The sequence below is a fragment of the Ammospiza nelsoni genome, chromosome 3 (genome assembly GCF_027579445.1).
Source record: "Ammospiza nelsoni isolate bAmmNel1 chromosome 3, bAmmNel1.pri, whole genome shotgun sequence".
Lineage (NCBI taxonomy): Eukaryota > Metazoa > Chordata > Aves > Passeriformes > Passerellidae > Ammospiza > Ammospiza nelsoni.
The window spans coordinates 61,526,253-61,551,800 of NC_080635.1; the positions used below are offsets into that span (position 1 = coordinate 61,526,253).

At 40.4% G+C, this 25,548-nt stretch overlaps 1 protein-coding gene across 3 annotated transcripts in view; it reads left to right on the top strand.

The window, feature by feature from the left end:
* Nucleotides 1-25,548, top strand: part of PTPRK (protein tyrosine phosphatase receptor type K) — a 383,296-nt gene that overhangs the window by 188,651 nt on the left and 169,097 nt on the right. The window lies entirely within an intron of this gene.

The window sequence follows — 25,548 nt, forward strand, 5'->3', positions numbered from 1 at the left end:
TTTTTCCATCTTTTGCTCTGGAAACATGTAATCTTGACTGGCTAAGGATGTGGTTGAACATAGAAGCTCAGTTTTCACTTCCAAAATTGTGTGTTCTATGGCCTGGAATAGGCTATTGAACCGCTTCTTACCTAATTATGTTACCTCCAAAACTTCGTTTTTCATTCTTGGTTGTGATGAAGTTTACAGTTCTTTAACTGGGAAAAAAGAAGAGGTGTACAGAAATAATTTGTAGGGCTGCTGTCTGGTGGAGGGCCTGTTTTGGCCAGGTGGGTGCAGGGGTCCAACACATGGTGGGCTCTTGCTTGGTTCATTGGTGAAGCAATGGAATGTTTGCTCAGTTTGGCACCTTGTAGTCAGACACTGCATCTGGAACGGGGACAGGGCAAGCAAGTTTGTCCTCAGCTTGTAGAAATTAAAGCTGGGTAGGAAATGCCCTGACCTATTTTTTGTCTGGTATTTGCTGGCAGAGGTATTTTCCCTGGGAGACTGGTTGATTGAGGTCAACCAGGTTTTATGGCTGCTATAAAACATCAATAAAAATGGGCCTTGCTGACTATACAAAGATTTAGACAACATGTTAAGAGCTTCTTTTTATTCTGTTAGATGCACCTTTTGTCTAGGAAACTGAAAGATGGTCTTCATCCTAATAAATTGAAATAAGTCCTGTTGAGGCATGAAAACAGACTATTGTTGTTATAAAGGCTGGGCAAATAAGTGTATTTATCCAATAAATTGTTTTCTATTTTTTTTCTAGTATAAAAACACAGTAAAATAGTATTAAGAATACTATTTGTCTCAAATAAATAAATAAAAAACCCAACAAGAATATGCAATTTCATAGTACCATCTTTTAAAATGCATCATATTGTCTTGCTGAAAATCTTAGGTAATTTCATAGCAGCATATTTTTGGCTCAAATAATAAATTTGGTATTTGGCTATATATATATAGCAGCTATAGAGTTTTTTTTTATTTTAAGGTTAATATTACTTTTTGTGTGCTTTTTATTGAAAGTCCAAGAATCTTAACTATTTTCTTTTTTGAATATACATATACACACACATATATACACATATATAAATAAAAAAATATTTTAAAATGCCCTAAAAGATAAACCTTCCAAAACCATTTTCATCTATTTGACATCATGGTAGAGAACAAAGATATATGTTTTATAGTTAGATTTATTGCTTGCTGATGTATTTGAAAAGCAATATACAGTAATATATTTTCTTGTTTGTCTGGATAACTGCTAAATAAATCTTGTTAGCCAAAAAAGCATACCCATACCCTTAGGGATCAGCTACCCTGGTGTTAAAATTGTGCTGAAAATTAACCATAATGACAGGTCCTATATCTCAGTGGCACTTTAAAGCTGACATCCTGCTACACGGATACAAAAGATGATAATTTTAGAGGAAATTTTTGGGCCACTGATATGAATTGCCTTTAATAAGAGCTGGCATAGTATTGCCCGTTGTCAAAGATGACCCAGGGGGAAGAGTTTATTAGTGCGTTTCCTTCTAAACTGGAAGTGACAGGGCATGCTTGGGGCCCTTTTGTTGCTGTTTGTAACAAATGAAAATTTCACTGCAGAATTCTCATACTGAAGAGTATTGATCTGTGTGTTCTCACAGCCAGAGGAGGGGAAAAAAACGACAGAACACAATTTACTTTGTCATGGCTATAGTATTGCTTCCAGATAATTCTGAGTAACGATAGGGTCTTTGGTTTGTAGAAGCCAAACTTTATTGACAACACTGTTTATTAGAGAGTGAGGGATGAGGAACAGGAGTTGTTGCACAGTAACTCAAAACCTTTGCATTCCTGGCCAAGATATGGATATATCTTGGGATATATCCCATGTCTATACAGACATGTGATAACATAATGCAGGTATAGAGGCATCTGATATTTTCCTGGTAAGCAAACTATAAGTTAGGCTTGATTAGCAATGAAAGTTTCCAGTTCTATAATGTACAATATGTTGAAACATCTTTATTTCATTTTGAGCTTTAGCAGAAGAATTACTTTTAGTGGAGTTCTAAACTCTATTACAAATGTAGTTACCTGGGAGGGATGGTATACATTTCAAGACCTTAAAAGAGGTAACTCAATTACTCTGATTAGTTTTTTTAAGAAAAATTGAACTAGGATAGGATTTGTAATTAAATTATGAGATTTTACCAAAAGTAGTTCCAGTCAATGATTTAATGGCTCACCTTTGTATAGAGTTGGTCTTCAGCCCCAGCTCAGCGGCTGCACTGTATTGATTTTTTTTTACATGGTTTCTATGGCACTGCTATTATTCTTGGATGTGTGTGGAAGGAGTTTTCACTTTCCCTTTCCTTTTACAGGAAGTTTGGTGTTGTCATTACTGTTAGTTGACTTACCCTCCTGAATATGTCCATCAGATTAATTGTCTATTTATATTTTCCCTGGTAAATTGGCAATTTCTGGGAAGGGCATTTCTTGAAGTCTTCAGGATTGTCTGCACTAGAACTTGAAGGAGATGCTGGGAGGAAGAAACAGTATTTGTAGTATCTGTGATAGGTAGGAGTGCACAAGAAGCCACCGATGGTTTCTTTCTTTTTCACTTGTTTCTTACTTACTTTTGAGAGCAAGTGTATCTCAAAGTCTGTGCTGCTTAGTGTGCAATTGTAGACCCCTACAATTGTGCCTAAAAGAAGTGTCCAAAGAGATTACCTGTGCCCTGGCTCATGTGTATGTTTTTACAACTGTGTAGCCTTTCCCAGTTGCAGTATCAAATGCTCTGATCTTCAATCAGTAGAGAGCTTTGCCCCATAATCAGTCCTTGTACTGCTTCATTGTTCTGTGCTCTTTAAAATGTACTGGAATCTTTGTCTGAAGTTGTCAGTATTTGCCAGAAAAGTTACCTTGTGCATGAAGAAACAAGGTAGTGTCCAACACAGCAGCTGTGATCAACTTCTTAGTTGACATGGCATGTTAAAAGAGGGTGTGAGATGGGGATGTGGCTGATGTTACATTCTCGTGTGGTTAGTTAGCAAAGTAGCTGCACGTTGTTAGAAAAATAATTGTACAAAACTTGATATCATGGTATTACATGCTGCAAAATCAGCAGGAAATGTGATGCACTTTATTTTATGTAGTGGATCTTGCACATATGATTTGGAAGAAAATGTTTCTTAGAATTAAAGATAAGGTAGAAAAATAAAGGCTAAAAACCTTGAAATGTATGACTCAAATGTATCATTTGTTAATAATAATGTAGAGAGTTCTGGTTCTACTGATAAGTTTGTAAGTTTTATTTGAGCCATAAATTACAGCAATTTTTAATGATTTTACTACATGTTTTTATTTTCTTTTTAACATTTCTTCATCCAACCAAAACATCTCTTCTGTGCTGGGTTCAAAGCAAGGGGAGGTCTCTGCCTTGAATTATAGTTACAATATGGAATTGTCTTCATGTCTTCTGGTAAATCCAAGTTAGTCACAGCAGATAAAGGCAGTTTTCCTCTACCGTCTTCTGAATGTTCTTCCAAAAATCCAAAGTTCTGATGAACTGACCTGTTTCTAGGCATCTGGCTTGTTTGTATGAGTTCATGGATATCATTATTTCTTGTGTTTGATTTGACATTGCAAGCAGTCTCTCTTCTAAGTCATCAGGTTCAAGTTTTGGTGGGATGTGTGATTATGTTTGACTCTTTGTTAGCCTTATGGGCTGGTTTGCCATCAGAAGCAGTTCCTGTTACGCAAGCCTGGCAGTGATTTTTTTACCTTTCTTGTCTGAATTTCTTTAGGGATTTCATATAGGAAAGCTAGTAATTTGGCTGGTTCCTGGTGATGCTAGAACACTGTGAAGATGGAGTTTGCTCCTGGCAAGTAATTCTCATGGGAGCATTATTCTTTTTCTCTTACAAGAAAGCTTTGAAATATTTCCATTTGAGAAAGCTGTGGACTGAAATGCACTTTCCAAATTTCACTGGTGCTTGTTTTGTCTGGAAAAATAAGTGAAATCTCAAAGCTTGCTTCAGATGTGTGTATTCAATTTCATGACTTGGTTTATTTGTTCAGTATAACAGACGTAAAAATATGTCAAGGAGAGCACTAGGTGACAGGTAAAAAGTAAATATATCAAGTAGCCTGAATTTATATTCCCTGCTTGCAAATGGACTGAAGTATTTTTATACCAATTTTACAAAGTGCCCCATGTTTCTGTCCTTCATTATAAAGTTCTCTGATAAATAGGAAATTTGTAAAAAAGAATAAGTTCCCTTCTGGTGATATTACCCACCATCACAAATATTAGACAGTTTAGATTATTAGAGATGCTTTGTAATTTGTTCAGAAGTTCAGTCTCCAAGAGACAATGGCTTTGGACTGTATCTTCACCAGGTCTTGAGGAGGACCATTGGTGTGTGTTTTTCTGAACTTACTGAATTTCAGACCAGAGAGGAAATTAAGGAGAGAGATTTTGCAGTCCAAGTTATTGAAATCTGTGGGCTTTTCACCACTACCTTGGCTAAGTTTCCTTTTGAATCATCAGCAGACTTCAATAGAGGTATGCAAATACTTTATTTTTGTCAGAAGCCCCCTGTGGCTGTTGTTCTTGGTTCATAAGATGCATTCCTGGAGTATTGATATTAATACTGGTACTCTTCTGGGCACTCAACTCATCTTCAAAATTCCTTTATACTCTCAAGTTTCCTCATTAATTGAAGCCGAGTTCTCTCATGGCTGTATCCCTGCAAGAGGAGCAGATGATAATGTCGTAATTACTTTGCAGTAGTTAGAGAAAGACGGAAATTATTTTGTGAAGTTTCTCTAAACCTTGCTAGTAAAATGAAAATTATATTTAGAGTGTATATTTAGGTATAAGCATTTGTCAGAGAGTCAAGAATCCAATTAACTTGATCTTTTTGTAGCATTCTCTCGTTTTAATTTCTCTACTGTATTTAGATCTTGTCCTCTTTAAGTAGGTTTAACATGTGAATCTTCCTATTTTTCAATCCTCTGTTTCTTACAGCAGGTAAAGAGAGGCTTTCACCCTGAAGTCAAATCCTGCCTCCTTTACATAAAAAGAATGAAATGCCCCAGAAAGTCTTTATGCTTGTAATGAGTAATTTGAACAAGATAGGAGTCTCAGTTTCATCATTCATCTACATATCAGAAAGAATAGCAGCTCCACTTTCTGCTCAGGCAACTCTTCTGTGGAAGTAACTCTGCTCACCTCCTTTGCTCAGGCAATGTTTGTCTCTGGTTTATATAATCAATAGATGCATTGCTCATTTTCTTCAGGAAGTGTAGGAAAACTGCTTTTGCTGGAGAAGCAGGAGAAAATAGTTTTGACAGGATTTTTCAAAGAAGCCAGAGAGTCTGATTCACACGAGGTAATAGAAAGACCAGGTATTTGGCATAGGCTCCATTCCATCTTTCTGTGTTGAGCAATCTTGGCTGCACAGGTTTACATTTGAAATGAAAATCACAGGATGGCTGAGATTGAAAGGCACCTCTGGAGGTCATCTGGACCAAACTCACCCTGCTCAAGCAGAATCACCTAGGGCCTGTTGCCCAGGATCATATCCAGATGGCTTCTGAAAACTTCCAAGGATGGATATTCTGCAGCCTCTTTGGGCAACCTGTGTTAGTTCTCAGGCAAACACAGTAAGAAAAAATGTTTCCTGCTGTGCAGAGGGACCTTCCTGTATTCCACTTGGTGCCCATTGCCTCCTCTTCTGTCACTGGGCACCACTGAAAAGTGCCTGGCTCTGTCCTCTCTGCACCCTCCCTTCAGGTGTTTATGCACATTGGCAATATCTCCCTGAGCTGTCTCATCTCCAGCTGGCTCTTGAAATTTTTCTAATGTGAGCTGGTGCTTTACAGTAGTTCTGATGTGTTCTTCAGAAAGACCCAAAACATTTAATATAAAGCACATATTTGGCTTTTACTTCATAAGAAATGAATTTTGTACTGCTTGACATAGCTAAATTAACATTTTCATTAGGCAAAAACTAGCAATTTCAGTGTTGATACACATCTTCTTAATGTGTTCTCCAAACTTAAAGTTGACTGATCTGGATCAGAGCAAAAACCCCAAGTCCTGTAGCTCTGTGTCCTGCCCCAATAGCCAGTGATTGGGGCAGAGAATCAGAGAAAGGTAGATGTAGAAGCATCCTTTGCTGACTGTTGTTGTGTGTTGTTCAATTCCCTCAGTTATTTCCCCATTTTATGTATTCTCCCCCCAGTTTTTGTAAAATGGTTCCTCCCTCCCCTGACTTTCCCGCCACTGCCTCCCTTCACAGTTAGTCTCCATGGTTACCCCCTTCCCCCTCAACAGTCAATCTTCCCTGTTATGTAATTACCCCTCCTTCATTCTCCTTATAAGTAAGTTTTTCCTCCTCCCCACGTGGTGTTATCTTGCCCGCCGCATTTTTATCAGCGCGCAGGGAGGGGCTGCGCTCTTGATCTAGTTTTTTGCTGTTTGCTTCTCCTTCTCCCTTTGCCTCCTCAAATTAAGGTAGTCTGACCTCATGGGACACTGGGGCATCCAGTGCCCAATCTCGCCACATAAGTGGCAGGGGTGGGTGTCCGTTGTTCTTCTGCCGGGCCCTGGTGTCGGTGGCCCAGCAGCGGGGGCAGCCTCAAGATCGAACGGCTCGGGCTCGGGGAGGTCGGCAAAGGCTACGGAGTTTCGGCATGGGCGCGCAGAGAGTGGAACATGAGCCACTACCGCCTCCATCATTGCCTCCACCGTGGGCCAGGGAGTCCGGGGGAGAGTCCGAATTGCCTTCCGGCATTCCGCGTTGGCATTGTAGTATGCCATTTTTCTCAGCATACATTCTCTCTCCCGGTCCCCGGACACCTGTGCTTCAACGAAGCGGTAGAGGCGTTCGATGAAGGCCAGGTAGGGCTCCTGCGCACCCTGCCGCACTTCGTCTTCCTCCCATTGGGAGGTGATGACTGCCAGCCTGAAAAAGGCTCGCTCTGCAGCCTGAGCCGTCTCCACCAGATGTTGGGGGAAAAGAGCCCGAGCCTGGGCTGCCCCATTCACCCATTGCCCCTTGCCCAACAGATGTTCCTCCTGCACTATCAGGCCGTCCGCGTCATGAGAAGTGGTAGGACTCCCCCAAAGATTTGGGAGAACCTCCACAATCTCCCTCCTCCACTCCACCACCCAAATCCGAAACTCCATAGGGCCGGTTAAGCTGGAGAAGAGAGCCCTAAGATCAGCGGGCACCAGGTCTCCCCGTGCAAGGGCATCACGGAGCAACCCCCGGAAGTATTCAGACTCCCGGGAGTAGTCCTTCTGTGCCTTGCACAGTTCCTTGATCCTGGCTGGTGCTAAAGGCACCCACTGCGCCAGAGAACTCCCCTCTCCGCTTAGGGTGTACGAAACTGGGGCGGCTTCCAACAAGGGCGCCTGCCCCGGCCTCCGGTCATCCACTCCCCCCCCCCCCGGAACACAAAGCGTGGGAACCGGAAGGGAAGGCGTGGGAACCGGAAGTGGAAGAGGTTGAGGCGGGGCTTGACAGTGAGGCGGGACGAGGGGGCGGGCATGGCACACCACCCCTCTCCGTCCCCTGGGTGGAACATGGGGGCGGAGCCGAACAAGAAGGCGAGACAGGGGAGGGGTCCGCAGGGGGCTGGACTGGGGGAGGAGATATGGGAGGAGCAGAAGGAGGAGCCAACTGAATGGGAGGAACAGGGGCGGGATCAGTAGAGGGCTGAACTGTGGGCGGAGGAACGTGAGGGGTCGAGGGAGGAGCAGAATATGAGGGAGGGGCAGGGGTGGGATTAGCAGGGGGAGCAGTGGGAGGGGCCGTGGAGGGGTACAAGGGAGGGGCAACTGAAAAAGGGGTTGGGTTGGGAGGGAGAAAGGGGTTGGGATTTGGGAGAAAGGGGTTCTGGGGAAGAGAAGGGGCCCTGGCGGGAACGGCCATGTGGCCGGCGCCATTTTGGGCACCCTGGGAGCCATCTTCAAACTCTTCAACAAACCGAACCTTAGGTTTAACAACTGGGGACTTGGGGACAGTGACAGAGGGGTCGGGAAGAAGAGAAGCCTGGCCAGGGCTCCTCGAAGGGGGAGGCCGAGCAGGTCGAGGGGGAGCAGGGGCAGGTGGAACCCCCTGCTTCTTGTCGGCTTTTAAAATCCCCCTCGAGGGCTCCTGCCTATGGGATGAGGGAACGGAATGAGGGACAAGGGCAAGCGAACGAGGGGAACGAGGGGACAAAACAGAACTTGCGGGTCCTTTCTTCGGCTCCCCTACTGGGCGGAGAGTGGCAAGCACAACACCAGCCCAGTACGCCACGTTAGCCAGTTTTGCCTCCCCAGACTTCACTGCTTCATTTAATTTGGCCACAACGGCTGTCCAAAAACGTGGCTGTTTGACAATTTCTGAGGAGGCATTGGGGAACTTCGAAAAGACCCACTTAACCAATAATTTCAACTCTGGTTTGGGCGCCTTATGCCCACCAGTCAACAACAATCCTTTAACATAATAATAAACCTCTTTCTGTTCCTTTCCCAAGCCTGCACCCATGGCACCTTTCTAGCAGCAAAGAATTTCACTACTAGAAAGGGGGAAAGGAAACCGATGTCACTCCCCTCTCGCCCGGGGAAAAACACAAACTAAAACAACGAGCTGCAAACAACGAGCCTCCACCCTCCCACCGCCCCGAAGTCCGGGAGAAGGTGTGAGGGACAAGGAAATAGGGTGGTGGGTCCGGCCCCCACGGGAAAATTAAAACAATAAAGTCCGGGTTATGGGGAAGAGGGTGGGGGGCAGGTCCCCAGAGCAGGGCCCGTACCCCTAGGGGAGAGTTTAAAAAGGCGAAGGGGAAGCCCGGAAAGTCCCCAGGGAGAAGGGGTCCGGACTTACCAATCTCATTGAAGTGGCAACAAAAACCAAGGCGAGGGGGTCTTCGTTCCTGGAGTCGTCCCGGTGGGTGCTTGGGAGTCCCGACTCCGATCCCCAGGGAGCGCTGCCCTAAAACGGGCCTGCTACCACCTTGGGGTAGGTTGACGGCCAAAGGAACTTGTAAATCCCACACCACGGGGTCCGGTCAGTGGTCAGACATCCGAATGTCCACTTCACAGGCCCCACGTTGGGCGCCAACCTGCGCGAGGGCGTATTTGGCCCAAGTGTCCGGCTAGCTGGAGTAAGGAGGGAGGTGGCTGAAACCCCCGGCGCATACACTGCCAGCCCCCTTTGGCGTCTTGGCCTCAGGCTGAGCTGGATGCGCGGTGTGGACAGAAGCGCAGTGGAACGAAGAAAGAGGTGACCACAGGCTGGGGGCTAACTCCGGTTTATTGGTGGTTCGATGGCAGGAACAGGAAGGGAGGGTGCCAACCAGCAAGTGGCGAGGAGTGAGCGGGGAGGTACAGTTTTAAAAAGAAGGGGTGGAGAGAGGAGGGGAGCCCAACTAGCCAATCTAGGAAGGGTGCAAACATAACTGACAAAGGAGACGAACCAATAAATACAACATAAAGGAGGGGCCCAGGGACCACAGCCCCCAGAGAGGAGAAGATTCTGGAAACCTGGGAGGAGTGGGGGGTGATTGACTGGGCCCGGGGAGGAGGAAAAACTTACTTATAAGGAGAATGAAGGAGGGGTAATTACATAACAGGGAAGATTGACTGTTGAGGGGGAAGGGGGTAACCATGGAGACTAACTGTGAAGGGAGGCAGTGGTGGGAAAGTCAGGGGAGGGAGGAACCATTTTACAAAAACTGGGGGGAGAATACATAAAATGGGGAAATAACTGAGGGAATTGAACAACACACAACAACAGCTGACTTAGGATTTTTCTGTCCCAGGGGTCTGTGGTTCAGACATTGTCCAAATGAAGGGCAATACCCTCTCAGCCTGGACATAGGTGTTTTGCCTTAGTTTCTCACTCAAAAGCTTGCAGAACAGATAAATGATTACCTAATTCACATGGTGCAAGGGCCATTTTCTATTTATAGTTTTCCTTGCCTGGTGTATGCTTTTCCCTGACATCCATGATGGATGTTGATGCTTTGTGGCACTTTTAGTCACAAGTCCAAGCAGCATGAGTTCCTCTTGTGTTTTCTGCAAGGCTCCATACTGCCTGCATGAGAGCACATGGGATAGACTCTGTGAAAGTCCTCCCTTTTCTGCTCTCTACCCAGTGACAAGAAGCACAATGGGAATACTCTTTTCACAGGCTCTGGGTGGAAATCAGAAAAAAAGAAAACAGTGGAGGAGGAAGGCTAGGGATGCTGACAATTAGCTGGATTGATGTTTGCATGTCTACTTCTGCTCTTTTCTGAGGACTGCTTTTCTATATCTCAATATAGTTGCATTTCTAGGCATCTGATCACAGCTAGAACCACGTACAGCTTTTCTTCTGTCACACCTTCTAATTCCTAATTAGTAGGTGTGACACTATTTTGTGTGTCATTAAGTGTGACACTACTTTGTGTCCAGGAAAGAACATGTAGCAGGCCTGACTGGTTTTCTGATGGCTGTCTTTGACCATGTTACGTAAACCTTCAAGCAGGAATGTGCTTTCAAAGCAAATCTCCAGAAAGGGGCCCTTCCCTGCTTGCCAGGCAGTGGACTGATACTTGTTCTTGTCAGCTCTTGTGGAGACCTTGCCATGGCTTGGCAGCAAAATAAATACAGCTGCAGGGTCAGTGAAAATCAGTGGGAGCCTATAGTGGGTGGTGACCTGGGATGATCTTGACCAAGTGGCTCACAGTTGCAGAGGATTTGGCTCTGTGCTGTCAGGCTTTGTGCTGCATTTAGGTAATATTCCTCATGGGTTTCCTGCCTCTGAGGAAATTATCAGGCCCCTTACAGGCAGCATAAACTGGGTTTCACCTGCTCTGCCTAATCCAGCAAAGCCAAGACACGATGCAGCTTCATTCAGCCTGATCCAAAATGGTGTTGCTGGCGATACCACAGATGTGACATCACACTGTTTAGGTGCTCTCCTATACCTCTGCCCTTTTCTCATGTGCCTCCTTGTTGTGAAATTACTTAAGTGAATCCAAACACCAAATAAAGCGTTTGGGAAATAAAAATGTAATCACTTTGAACAGTGGGATGCTTGTTGGACTATAGGTTTGATGGGAGTCAGTGCAAAGGAAAAAAGAGGCCAGGGGAAAGCTTTTGGCAGGTGTCACTTCAGGGAGGAAATAAAAGGGGTTTCTTTGTTTCTTATATCTGTGCTTTTTTATCCAAGCACAGTGACATGAAGATCATTTGCAGTAAAGTGATTTTTCTCATAATAATTAGAGATGTCTCCAGACTGCCCCACCACATCACTGCTGTATTTCACTTGGATAATTTCCCTTCCAGTATCTGGTCTGTCTCTACATTTATTTAAATCAAATATTTCATTTGAATACTGCAGCTCAGGATGGTCTTTCTCAGCTTAAATGCCACTGACATTACCATGGAGGTTAAAATATTTACTTAAGTATAGACAAAGTTCCGTTACTTGCCATCATTTTCCAGTTTTGGGGAGGGGAAAACCCCTCCAGGTTTGACATCTCTGTATTGTGCAGAGTTGTTAAAAAGGCTGCCGATGAGCAGATGCATGGTAATGATGAAAAGGAGTGCATTTGGAATTCAACATAGGTGGCAGAAAATGCAGGATGTCAGAGAAGCCATATATTAAAGGGAATTTGAATTGGAAACTGAATCCCAACCTGCCACTGGGGGCATTTTGATCATTTTGATTTATTAAACTTTTATAACAGCATTCAGACGAGGCTGAATTAAAACGCTTACTCTTGGGTGGTTTATGGTACACAAGTCATCATGCTAGTGAAGTCTTGCCATGATCAATGTAGAGTTAATTTAAGTTGCTTTTTTAATGCAGGTGCACCTGTGTGCTTTAGTAGGTATTTAAAAATCTAACAGTGCTCTAATGCAGAATCACTTAACAAAAATACAAAATGAATCCACACTGACATTTATTTTCAGCTGCATTTGAGTGAATCTTGCTATTAAATTGTAGTTGAACTGCAGGAAAACAAACTGCATATATATTCCTATATATATGTATCAATTTTATATATTGATAAATGTACACACATTATAAAATAGCTAGCAATGAAAATATAGCCATTTCCTTGAAAACAGGTCAAACTGCTAAGGACAGAGGTGCTTGCATTGTACCATTCTGGCCATCTCTCTTCCTCAGCAGCTGTACGTAGTCTCAGTGAGCACCGTCCCTGCAATAAAAAGAAATCAATTACTATTAGAGTGGCACTGCAGGTTAAAGGCATTACAGGTTCACACTCAGTTTTGCAGCAAGGAGATGATACTTCTCTGCAAATGGGGAATGATGCAAAAGATGGATGAGACAGAGTTCAAGGAGCAGTACTGTGAGGGTCTGGCACTATCATTCCAAGCTGTCTCAGAGACATGATGGATGATTCAGTGGCAAGAAGCAATAATACCCAATGATGAGAGGTTTGTCTCCAGATCTTAAGCCCACTGCATGCTGTCTACCTGTTGGTGTTCTAGTGGCATAATAATTCCTGATGTGTTATGAAGAGCTAAACTATTGTACTTAAGCAGCTAATTTGGAATGTTGAATTTAGTAACCCAGATTTGTTGCCAGCTTCTAGGAAAGCAGGCAGCATATCAAACACTCCTGCACATGGTGAATTTAATTACCTCTTATTTATGTGTGGTACCTGCTGACAGAATCTTGTAAGCTGTGCTAATACGATAGGTAATTTGTTACCTCCAGAAATCACTTTCTGTGTGCCCTCTGATCATTATCATGAAACATGATAAATGATCTAGCCCATGAGGTGTAAATGAAAATGAAATGGATAATTTGATTCTATGTCTAAATTGTTGCTGGAGAAGTTGTTGCAATTATAATGGAATTTATGTCATAAAAATATGCTTTGCAATGTGCCAGTGACCTTTAATCATCTTGGTTGGGGAGTTATTTGAAGATAATTTTAAAGAGATTTCAAAAAGTTTGCTCACAGTAGTTTGGATAGAAATTGTTTTCTTTCCTAAGGAGTTTTAAATATTTGTCTGTTTAATAATTCATATTGCAGGATTTTTCTGCAGTGTAAACTGCTGGAATGTTTGCAGAATTATATAGAAAGTAGTGAGAAACATATCTGCCTCTCCTGAAGAAGAGGGAAGCTTAGCTACATGCAGAAAGATAGATTTCTTCCTGCTGAGATGCAGTGTTGAATTTGGATGTGTTGGTTTACTAGAGAGCTTGTCATTGAGATTGATACGGAGCTGCTAACAGGCATGTCTTGGAGAACATTTAATGAGTGTTACAAGGAAAATGAATGTGTTTCTCTCCCCTGTTCCCCAGCTATGTTCACAGTGCTAATGGCACAGTCTGTGTCCTACTTCCTTCATGAGGAAGGATGGCACTATTGCATTAGGACTGATATTGGAGTTCTCATCTCTTCTCAAAATTTTTAGTGGTTATTTCTTTTTAAACTTCTTTGTTTCCAGGACCTCATCTATAACAATTCATATAGTTATTCCGTGTCCATTTTCTTAGCCTTTTGGCATGCCTTCTACTACCAAACACTTTGAGTGTACCATCCTAGCTGATGTCTGTATGTGGTAAAAAGTAAAATTTTTATTTTTCTGAATTCTTTACTATTAAATAAAAGAGAAAATTTCTCTTGATGGGTTTGGGGACTAAACAGAGACAAAACTCGGTGAACAGTGTTAGGAAAAGTGAGAGCACTTTTTTAGGAATAAAAATGCTTAGAATTGACTTATATTAGAAACCTTACACACCAATGAGAATGGTCAGTAGGGATGGTAGGGAAAAGCTTCTCAACAGTCAATTTAATGTTACATTTTTCCTTCAGGGAAGGAGGATGTAAGTACAAAAAATCACAGAATGATAGAATTTTCAAGGTTGGAAGAGACCTTTGAGACCATCAAATACAACCATCAACTCAACACTACCACTGTAACCCTCAAACCATCACCCAGTGCCAGATCCAGGGATTGTGTCTTCATCTCCTTCCCAGGCCACTTACTCTAATGCCTTAAGGCCATTTCCTCTGGTCCTCTAACTACAGGCACAGCAGGAGAGATCAGTCCCCACCTCACAGCAAACTCCTTTCAGGCAGTGGTAGAGAGTGATGAGGTCTCCTCTGAACTTCCTCTTCTCCAGGCTAAACAAACCCAGCTCCCTCAGCTGATCCTCATAAGACATGTTTTCTTGACCTTTCATGAGCCTGTTTGCCCTTCTCTGAACACACTCCCTAATCAATGTGGTCTGAAAGGTAGACATTGCATAGTGTTAGTTCAAGGCTTATAAAGCAGAGATAATTTTCAATGGATTCTAATTTTATTAATAATGGTTATTCTAAATTTGCTTGAATTGGTTAACTTGAATAAATAATTGCCAGGAAAAATACTTTGCTCAATTTAGAGATTTTGTCTGGAATTTTCCATAATAAATGAATTATAAGGTAAAATAATTTGAACTTTACTTGAATGTGCCAAGCATCTTATAGTTTGTGGAATCTAGATGAATCTTTTATTCAATTTTTTCAATATTTATATTAACTTTTTGCTCCTTGTGCCTATCTGGTGGTAGATGCTGTAAGCCTGATAGAACTTTACCTGTTTGTGGACACAAGGTAAAATACTTCAAAGCGTCAATGCCATATGTGTTTTTAGTAAAGCTATCTTACTTTAGTAAACTGGCTTACTCATTTCCTGAGAAAATCAAGAATAATATATTGTATTGTTTACCTGACCTATTTCACCATCCAATCAGGATTAAGTCTAAAAATATTTTTTTCTGTTTCACATTTTTAGATGAATTTGCTGTTCTGAGTTTATGTGAAAATCTCAGCTTTATTCTTATATTGACATCCTCATGGTAACATAAGTTCTGTTTTTTAACAACTGGAGATATAAAGGCTACTGCTTTTGAAGGGAGATGGGGTAAACTAGATGTTTCTCTTTGGCTTAAAAATTGAAATTGAAGTCTCATGACTTTTAATGCGTGCTTTGAACTTCACTCTGACTTTGAATTGTGTTGACAGCAGTTGGAAATGTCTTGACTAATGATTTATTCTTCAACTTTCTGCTTCTCTTGAACGGGACAACATGCATGTCCTAGAAAAAATGAGATACATTTAGTGTGATCAAGCTTGTGATCTGTGGGCTGCATCACCAGCCACTGCAATATTTTTCCCTTCTTTTTATTTGAGATAGAAAGGAGCAGCTGTTTGGCAGTGTATGAAGCACAGCTCATTTTAGCAGCTGGACATTTTCAGTTGCAGGATGGTTTGTTGTTTTCCTTTGTTTTTTTTAATATGTGATACTGAGGCACAGTTCCTGCTTTGAATGCATGCAGCATGGTACTTGGCCACCTTAGTGCACTGAAGAGGAGAAGACATCTGAAAGGTCTCACAAATACAGCTTGCTGCAATCCTCACTTTTGCCAATACCCTCTCTGGTGTTTTTTTTTTTTTTTTTTTTTTTTTTTTTTTTTTTTTTTTTTTGTTGTTGGGTTTTTTTGTTTGCTGGGGTTTTTTTTTGTTTGTTTGTTTTTTGGGGGTTTTTTTGGTTGTTTTTTTTTTTTTCCCCTATTTTGCACCTCTGCACCTCTGGACTTTCTGCAATGTGATTTACGTTTGCCATCTTTTGTGCCCTACGTGTTGGTTGCTACTTCTATCAGTGGAGCAGAGAAAATGCTGCCCAGTAGAATGTGCCAATAAATGACAATGAGGTAATTGAAAGGTGATAAAACTGTCTGTTTTACTAGAAAGAATAGCTCCTTTTCGAAAAGGATATAATTGGACACTTCAAGAAAAAAATTGGACTGTGTCTGTATTCTGGCTGGCTGCAGACATGTTTAAGAGGTATTTTGAGTTTAGGCTTACAGACTTCTTTCCTGAGATTTGTCTTTGTGTTATGTGGGAAGCTGCCTCCACCTTTTAATTTTTATTTTTTGTTGCTCAAGTTCTTTATCTTCAGCTATCTCCTAATGCCATTTTAGGAATATGTTTGACTTTCCTCTTGCATTTTTCTTTCAACATGGCTGCCTAAAGAAATATTTAATTAGTTTTATTTTTCCTGGGAACACCTCCAATATCTATTTGACCTCCAACTAGGTATATGGACTGTGCAACACAAAGGATTGTACTCTAGTGACATTTCTTTCCCCTTCAAATTACTGTCATTATCAGTGACATTTTCCCAACTAGAAACACAATGATCTTAATTTTTTTTTACTTTCAATTGTTCCAGGAAGAGCTTTAGCCTCTTCTTTGAATAATATTATAAGAGGTTAAAGAACTGATAGAGAGAACACAGGCTGGATTTTTATTCAGGCTAAATCAAGTGATGGTTTCAAGAATTTGACTAAGCAACTTTCTGGAGCTGAAGACAGATAAGAATGGTTTGGTTAATGTTTTGTTTTGTCCAGATCTTGCTTCCCTTTACCAAAATAAACCCTGAAGCAGGAATTTAGTTGTGTGTCAGTTCTTTCAGGTTGGAACAAAGAATTTTTTAGAAATATGTCATGAATGGAGGACAGCATTCTTGCTCTGAAATTGCATGTTTTGTACAGGTGCTATTGCTTGCATTATAAAAAATGGAGGGGACAGGCAGGGGAAAGTGTGTGCCAAACAGAACGTGCAAACAGTCACCCTATTATAGAGACTATCCCCTAAGACATTTGCATCATTAGGACTTATGATAATTAAGATGAACTATATTTCAGTAAGAAGACAGCCTTTTGGCCAACTGACTAAGCAGATGCCAAGTGGAAGCAAATTATGCTAAGTTGAGCTCTCAGGCAATTAACAGAAATTAATGGACCAGGTACCTGCAGTCTGTTTCCTGTGAGTGTCAGTTCAGTGTTCTTGCCCTTCCTGCACTTCCAGCTCTGATGACTTTCAGGGGTTTAGCATCTGAGGTTTCCTTACCAAAATTTGCTGGGATTTATCACCTGCTTAGCAGAACTCACAGTATTCCTCTGGTGGATTAAAGATTTCACAGGATTCTGGAATTTTAATTAGTTGAGTGGGAATAATTTTGCAATTCTTCAATGACAAGAATCTTGTTTTGACTCATAGCATAGTGTTACAGAGGAAGCCTTCTAGAGGGACTTGCACTGAGTAAAGAGCTGAAACCTGTCACTCACCATTTGGTCTGGTTTCAGCCTCATTTCTGAAAAATACATCTCCATATTGCCATAATTTATTGAAGCTTCCTAATCTGTGAAGGAATGTCTTGCGTGCCCTGTTTTTGACTGATTCTGTGCCTCATGACCAGATTCATGCACCAATTATTTGTTGGATCCTTCCTTAAATGTAGGTATGGGCAATGTCTGTTTATGTGCAACAGCATCTGATGTTACAGCAGAGGCAACAAAAAACATGGTCTTGCCTCTCTTTTCTCTCTCCTACTTCGTGTGACTTGTTATTTCCTCTTCTTTCACCTCAGAAGCATGCTTGGCCCACTCTCCAGTGAGCTGGCTGGAGGGCTAAATTTAAAAAAAAAACCAAGAACCTGACACTGCTGAAAGAAGTGGGTGTTTTTGTGTCTGACTAGTTTACAAGTAGTAGAACGACTGGTCTGGAAAAGGTGAAAAGACCAGAGAAGAGGTGGTGGTTCACTCCCCACGATGATGTGGTCATTTTGGGTTGGCTTAGATGTAATGTTAAAGTGCATCCTCAGCCTGCTTTGCAGGTGGATTACACTGTGCTGCAAAAATCTTCGTGCCCACTGGGAATTGTGGTGTGGAATGGTTCCTGAGATAAATGGTGTTGTCTTGGGGGTTTTCTCTGGTAGCAGCTTCCTTGTATGAACACGCCTTTAGAGGAGTTGATATAACAGAAAGGGGCTGACAGGAGATACAAGCATGTTCCCTCAAGCCCACATTATCTTGTCATAGCTGACGAGATAACCAGATGGCAGAATGATAGGCCTTAATGTAATAGGCCTGAATAGAAAAACCAGCAGTAAACCTCATCTTTGGGTTGTTATGGGAAAAAACAGCTGGACTTGGGATGCAAAAGGAAGGAATCAACCAGAAAAAAAGAAAGGTAAACAAAAAGGAAATGAAAGATATTTCTCTTGAATTGGACATTTAGTTTAATTTCACAATGCTAATTAGTCCATTTTAAAAATGAATACAATAGCACTTGGAGTGGCTTTTCAACAATATACTAATGAAGTAAGCTATTATGATTTGTACAGGTGTAATTAAAGCATGGGAAAGCAAACATTTCAGTGTAGTTGTTTTATCAGCAGTATTAAATGAATTATAATATAGACAGCTATGCACACATCACTATGCTGCTCTGAAACGTATTTGAAATTTTCACCCAAAGAAAAAAGCAGAGCCAAAATGCATTCTTGTAAAAGGATTTGTTGCATCTAAATTAAAAAATATTCTTCCACTGAAGAAAAAGTGACTCATTGCAATATTGGAAGTAATTCAAGTTTCTTGAAAGGACTTTTCAAAGGAATGAGGCAACCAGAGGGCAATGTAAGGTGTCATAGTTCATAGAAAAGACAATACAAAGGTAAAAATAGTGTACTGAATAGCAAAAGATTATGAAATTGGGTGAGAAAAATGCCATGAGGACTCATAGATGGAATAACAGGTGTTTTGTGGCTTTTTAATGATTGATTATTATATGGTGTAAATGGGGCATGAAGAGAAACGCTTCATTAAATAACTTGAGAAAAATTAGGCAACACAGCAAAGGGAAAATGTTTTGGTCTCTTTAGTGCTTTTAAAGGGTACTTTGAGCTTCAGCAATGCTATTGGCCTGCTTCCATTACCCATTTTTTTGAAGAGAAAGAAATGATAGACTATTCAGGCCAAGAAAAGTATAAACACCACAGAGTTAGAATACTTACCTTGGGGGGGAAGTACAGGTAAGTATTCTAACTGCTTGGGAAACAAAGGCAGACAGCAGGGCAAAACATTTTACTTTGGCAGGAGAGGCTGTGTAGAAAAGTGGTAGATTTTTCTTAAGGTATTTTAGTGGTTGTAAGCCCCAGTATTACTCATGGATTGGCCTGCAATAAGAAGAATTGAGCGAGTTCAAATGAGCTATTTTACTTGCTGACTTTGTTTACCTTTGCTGATCATTTTCCCCACACATTAAAGCTATAATGGGATATGAAAAAAAAAACTTCATGTGTGTGGAATGACTTAATGAAGGTACAGCATAATTATGGTCTTCTTACTGCATCTATATTATGTTAACCATTCAGAGATGTAAATCAACCAAAAATTAATTTCTTTTCCATTGGTTAGCTTTAGCTCTACTAAGTAGCTTTTGTTTTAAAACCTACAGCTCTCCATTCAAGCATCAGGAAAAAAAAAAGAAATATTGATAATTTATAATTAAATGTGAAGGAAATGTGACCATACAGCCATGCACCATCCACACTGAAAGAAAAGAATAGTTGAATCATTAGTAGCTCTGTGAAGAGGGCACTCATCTATATGGATTACATGGACCAAAGTCTATGGGTTATTTCCAATATTGTCCAATATTCAATGAGTAGCTTGACAGCTAGCAGCAGTTTCTTGTCTTTTTTACTTCTAGAGAACATGATAGTGACTTCAGAAAACATTGCTGTTGGACCAAAATCTTTTTAATGTATAGGCTTAGGGAGAGATGCAAGAATGAGAGAGGCACTCCATATATCGCTGAGCATCTAGCAATCTATAGGTTAAGATTTATTGAGCCAGAGACTATATCAGTGAATCATGTGTGTAATATCTATGACAAACCTTCAACAAATTTGTCAAATAATTTCTGGGGTTGTATTTTTGCTCAGTTGGGAGCTATAAGTTCTCATAGTTAGCTCTGGCTATTAATGGAAGAACGTACTTCCCTCCAAAGTTGCTGTGTATTTTCACTCCAAGAAACAGCAAGCCATTCCATATTAATCAATTTCATGCCACTTGTCATTTCATAAACATCTAGCATGTATTCCTTCAATCATGATTCTTTCATGTTGAGTGTTGCAGATTGATTAAATATCTCTGCATAGGAAGTTGTCCTAGGTCTTCAATAACTTCTGTTGGCCTTTTCTGTGTCTTCTCTTCTAGCTCATCTGGCAAGAGATAGGAAGACCAGACCTATACAGTTTATTTTAGATGACAGTACATTATGGGTTTCCACAGTCACACAAGCTCTTATGCTTTTTTTGTGTTCTGTTCCTAATAATCACTGATATACTATCTTTTTGTCTGAATTGAAGTGACGTGGTCTTGAAATTCCCAACAGAGAAATATTATTTCCAACTGATTATACTGATTTAGACTCCATAAGGGATTCATAAGGCTCAGTGCACTGCTTTGTATTTATCAGCTTTGACTTTATTTGCCATTTTATTTCTTAATTCTGCAGCATCTTAAGGAAAACAAGAAAAGCTGGGTGTGACTATTCACAAAATACCTGCAGCTATGTAGCACAGCAGATAAGGCTATTGCTGCTTTAATTGGAGCCATCACTAAAACCCCATGTTTTCTTACTGGCATTGTAGGCAGACATATGACTTAGTGAACGTTTAGAGAAATGATTCAGCCTCAAAAGGAGGGTTGTAGAGACTCCTGGGAATATCTGAACCTTTAGGGTAAGGTGCTGTCCTTGGAAATGGAAAATCTCTGCACAAATTCTCACTCCACTCCGACAAGAGGAATGGATGTGGAATGTCCTTATGCTGAGAGATTGAGTGTCTTGTCTATATTCACAAATTATATTCTGAATGCCCCCTTTTTTATCTAGTGCCTTACATGTACTAGGCTGAAAAATCAAAAAGCCATTTTGGAAATACTAATTTAAATGTTTTTTCTTGCAGCTATTATCTGAATTTGGATAAACTTTTTAATCTTTTTAATATTTTTTTTTCACACAAACACACACACCCTTTCCTCCCCATAAAGAAATGCAGTCTTAACCTCAGCCTCTCTAGCCCATTTCCTTCCAAAGGAGAAAGATTTTTTTTTTTTTTTTTTTGTGCATATGGAGTTATTCTGTTTTCAATTTACAATTCACTGCACTTGGAAGGTGTAAAATATGTGTGCGTGAGATTGGTTTGTGGCACCTCTATATTGTTGACTGTAAGCAAAGTTAACTATTATAGGTTGTAAGTTAACTAAAATAGGTTTCCTGTACTTGTGTGGCCCTGAGAAAGGGATTATTTGAACACTGGAAAAAAGCCAGAATTGACTTCATGCTTAAGATTGCCTAGCTCCTGAATTTTCACTGGCTGAATGAAGTACTAAGGAGAAGGATTTGCACTCTGAGAATGTGCCTCAGAAGTTGGGAAAAGAGGCTGTGCCAAGTGGAAAGAACTTAGAGATACAAATCTTGCTGACCACCGACTTCTTGGTACAGTGACAAGGAACTTAGAGTAAAATTCTAGTAAATTTTGGAAAGAAAACCACTCTGTTAAATGAAAAGGAGAAGGTTTAGGGGATTTATTTAACTGTTAAAATGCTGTGTTGTGCTTCTTATGCTTGAAAAAATGTTATGTGCATCTATTCTGAACGTTTCTGTAAGTCCAGCTTGCCTTTCCATTCATTACAGGTTGGGGAGGAAGGTAATGAGTCAGTGAAGATTTTCTTGAGAGCAGGCAAGATTATATGTAATGAGAGGTAGAAGCCTAAATAGAGTTCAGTGGGGCAGCTTCACCATTCCTCTGAGTTGACAAAACTGCTTCTTTTATGCCCCAAACTCACATTTATCAGAGGGATAGCAAGTCCCATGAGAGAAAGTTTCCTGGTGCTTGCAGTCATTTAAAAGCAAACAAACCAGCCAAGTTCTTCAAAGAACACACACACATTAGAAGTTTCAGGAAGAACTTCAGAATTCAGCAGGAAGAATCTTGACTTTCCTTGTCTTCATCACAAACAGTATTTAAAATTTCTGAAAAAGCGTTCCCAGCTTTGGTTACTGGGGCCAACAGAGTTTGCTGATAAAATTACACAAAAAAAAATTTCCCCATGATGCCATGCTTTTGTTATCAACATTTATGTAAAATGTAAGGGCTGCTTTAAGGTATTACTGCTATCTGTTTAACTGGTAATATGGTGACAACTAATTTATTTTTGTCTCCAAATCTTTTGTAATGTGCTCCTAGGTGCTTGGTTCAACCTGCAGAACCCTGAAAACCCCCAGCCTTCAACAAGGTATTACATTTACCCATATGCACAGGCATACGGGTAAATGTAATAAACAACATGGGTTAATTGTGCAATCTTTGAAGGTAGCAATTTCCACAATGGTGCTTATTATTTTAAACTATATTATTACCAGTGGATCTTGTATTTGTAGTGAAAAGCTGTACTGTACAGTTTCTACTCTTCTTATTATTTCTGTAGAGTTGTTGATTTTGTTTGCCTTTCTTTTGTGAATACACAAGGCTGGTTCCAGAACTTTCAGTATGCCAGCCCAACTTAAGTAGATGTTGGTTAGTATCATATACAAGAATTAAAATATGCAGTAGCAGAATAAGCAGCTGTGTATTTTTGTTAAGTTTGCCCATTAAAGAAATTGTAAGATAGTTCAGAATGGTTAAAATAAGAGAGCAAAGAGAGGGTTTTTTCTCAAACTGAATGTTGTGTCAATTGAAATAAGATCCAAAAATTAGATTCTTTTGCTCTACACAGGGAGTTTCTATTCCAGATTCATATTGATACTTTAAACCTTTTTTTGCAACAAAACAAAGATAACAGGCTTTTATCAACTCATATAAAATCATAATATCTCCTAAAGATCTTATTCACATGCAGAGCTGGTGGGGTTTTCTGTTATGATGTGTTTTTCTAGAAATTTCTTTCAGACTTTTCATCACACTCAGAATCCATTTGGCAATGGGGTGAATGGCAGCTTCATTGTTACCCTAATTTCACAGGTATTTCTTTACATCTGTCCATCTGCTGTGGCAAGGGTGATGGTTACTTTAGACCACGTGTATCCCCCTGCCCCTTTCTGAGGCTGGACTTTCATGGTAAAAGCAGATATAGTAGCCAGCACCTTCTTAAAAGGTAGTCTCAATCCTTGCCTTCCATTTTCCCCTCTCTCAAACACAAACATGAACTTGTGTTTCTGTTTCTCTGCTGACACTGGCTTTTGTCTGAAAGCAACTGGAAGTTGCTGAAGGAACCTAGGAAAGCAGGGAACTTCCATGTCCAGCCCTGCAAGATCAGTTGTAAACCTAAACCTCTGTGAATGTAGTGTAATGTAGTGACACTGCATGCAACACTGATGGTGGGAAGTGGAGGAGTAGGGTTGCTCTCTGAGGTGCATGGTAGATGATGAGTATTTCACATCTGTGAGGTAAAACTGTGATGTAAAAACCGTTTTGGTTTCTGTTGGTTCATTGCATAGATTGAGGGAAGTGTCTCAGTGCCTCCTAAAATTAGTCCCCTTCTCTGTCATTCCAGTGGGTTGCCTTCTGGCATTTTTGGCAAGAAATATTTGGACATGCTGTAATAAGAAATGTGAAGACATTGCTGGTGGGGAACATCTATATGTGTCTTAGAAAAGATTATGAATAGAAAGACAGCAAGAAAACAGCCCCTCAAAAATAAGTTTGCCCAAAAGTGGTGATGAATTCTGTCATTCCTCCCTGCAGATTTGCATAGGCTGAGCACACACAAAATCTCTCTGCATAATCATTAATGTGTAACCCTTACATTACCTTCCTTTGATGGTAGTATTCAAGTGCTGACAGAAAGTTTTTACCATATGTGAAATGGGATACCTGAGAAAGAACTTTGCAGAATGCCTTGCAAGTCTGAAGGGGAAGGTTTTCTATTCATCTCTGCCCCCTGCACATTTTTAAGGTCTTGCCTTAATAATAAGAGTGTGACCTCTCCCTCTCCCACCTCTGTGCATCAATTATTTAACTCATGGTTTCAGTAAATGGCTACAGTAAAATCAGTCTCATCTCTTACATGCTTAACTTTCCTAAGTAACTGCTATTAAATACAACTGTAAATGCTTGGAAGCCAAAGCCATGCCAGCTCATCTGCAGGTACTTTAGACTTCAGTACCCTTCTGGTACAAGGTTATGTACATTGCATTTATGGAGCATGATCCAGTTTTGAGTCCTGTCTCACAATGCTACTGTCCCAACAGTACTTGACACATTTTTTCTCATTCATTTAAAAGGCATGCAGGAGAGCTGCAAAATTGTTTTGGTGGTACTGGCTTGTGACTTCCAAAATAAGGCATACAGGAGAATTCCTGGACAGGAGTGCTGTCTGGGTGAATTTTTTAGCTTTCAGGTTTAATAGATAGGTAGAGCTAGCGAAGTATAAATCTGTGTTGTTCCCCCCACCCCCCCCCCTTTTTATTTTTATCTATCTATTGATTTATTTTTGCTTCACTGAATTCTATTGAAATGCTCTGGTTTTGTTGCAAGTGTTTGCATTTTTTGAGTTTGATTATAAATATGTCACTGTAACTTTTGTCTGTTGGAAAGTTTCTATATTTGGTTTAGGCAGTAAACTGAGTGTGTGAGCATGACTAAAGCATCCACAGATATAAGAATAATGCAAAAATCTTCACAATCTCAACAGGACCAGTTCAGACTTAAAATTAAATAAAAATTAAAGTAATCCAAGTACTCAGAAAAGAAATATATTCCCATCACATGTTGCATCACCATGTGAAAGAAAATGCTGAAGTCTCTAAAACAATATTTTGTTTTTCTTCAATCATTCTTTCTGTAATCTCTAGTTTTATTCCTTTTCACCATTGACAGCATGTGGATGCGCATGCAATCACAGTATTGTCAAATTGCAAAGCCTTGTAGAGTTGAGAGCAATTCTTTCTTGGGAAGCATCAATTTTGAAGAAGGTATTAAACTTTGTTCTCAACCTGCTGGTTCCTGACAATGAAGCAGATAAAATATTTCTTTCCAGCAGAAATCTCAACATTGACATCTTGAGGGCATTACTGATACATGTGGATAATGAAGTTGTTGTAATCAAGTCTTTGATGGAGACATTTCTACAGCTGAGTCATTTATGCTGACTGATTTTCTTTTTCCTATTTAAAATTTGAATGTCTTCTCATTACAGGCACCTCTTTTTCTTACATTTATTCATTGTTCCTCTAGGAGTGTGCTGCATCTGTGTCTTTACACAATGCAGTCTTTTTGACAAAATGTGTCATAATCTTCTAATTGATTCCCATAGTAACATAGCCTACTATCATTCAAAAACTAGGCATGTGTCCTGATCATAATTGTTTAGAGAGATGACATATTCCAATTTTTAGACAGACTTTTTTTTTTAACATATGAGCTGGGCATGTTCTTAACCTGGTTTACACTTTCTGCTGACAATGCTAAAGCTGCACACTGTTCCTTTATTTTAAAGGAAGATAATAAAATGAGTGTGGTGGTGTTTCAAATCAAGGTGAATAAAATGCCACAGTGATGCATAGGATATAACATCACTATGCAGAAGTTAGCAATTTTTGCTGCTGAAATAATTCCTATTTCAGCACTTTAGGTGGTCACTAACTGCCACGTCACCTAAATTAAATACATTTTAGCTGCATGAGCTTGCAGCCTGTGTC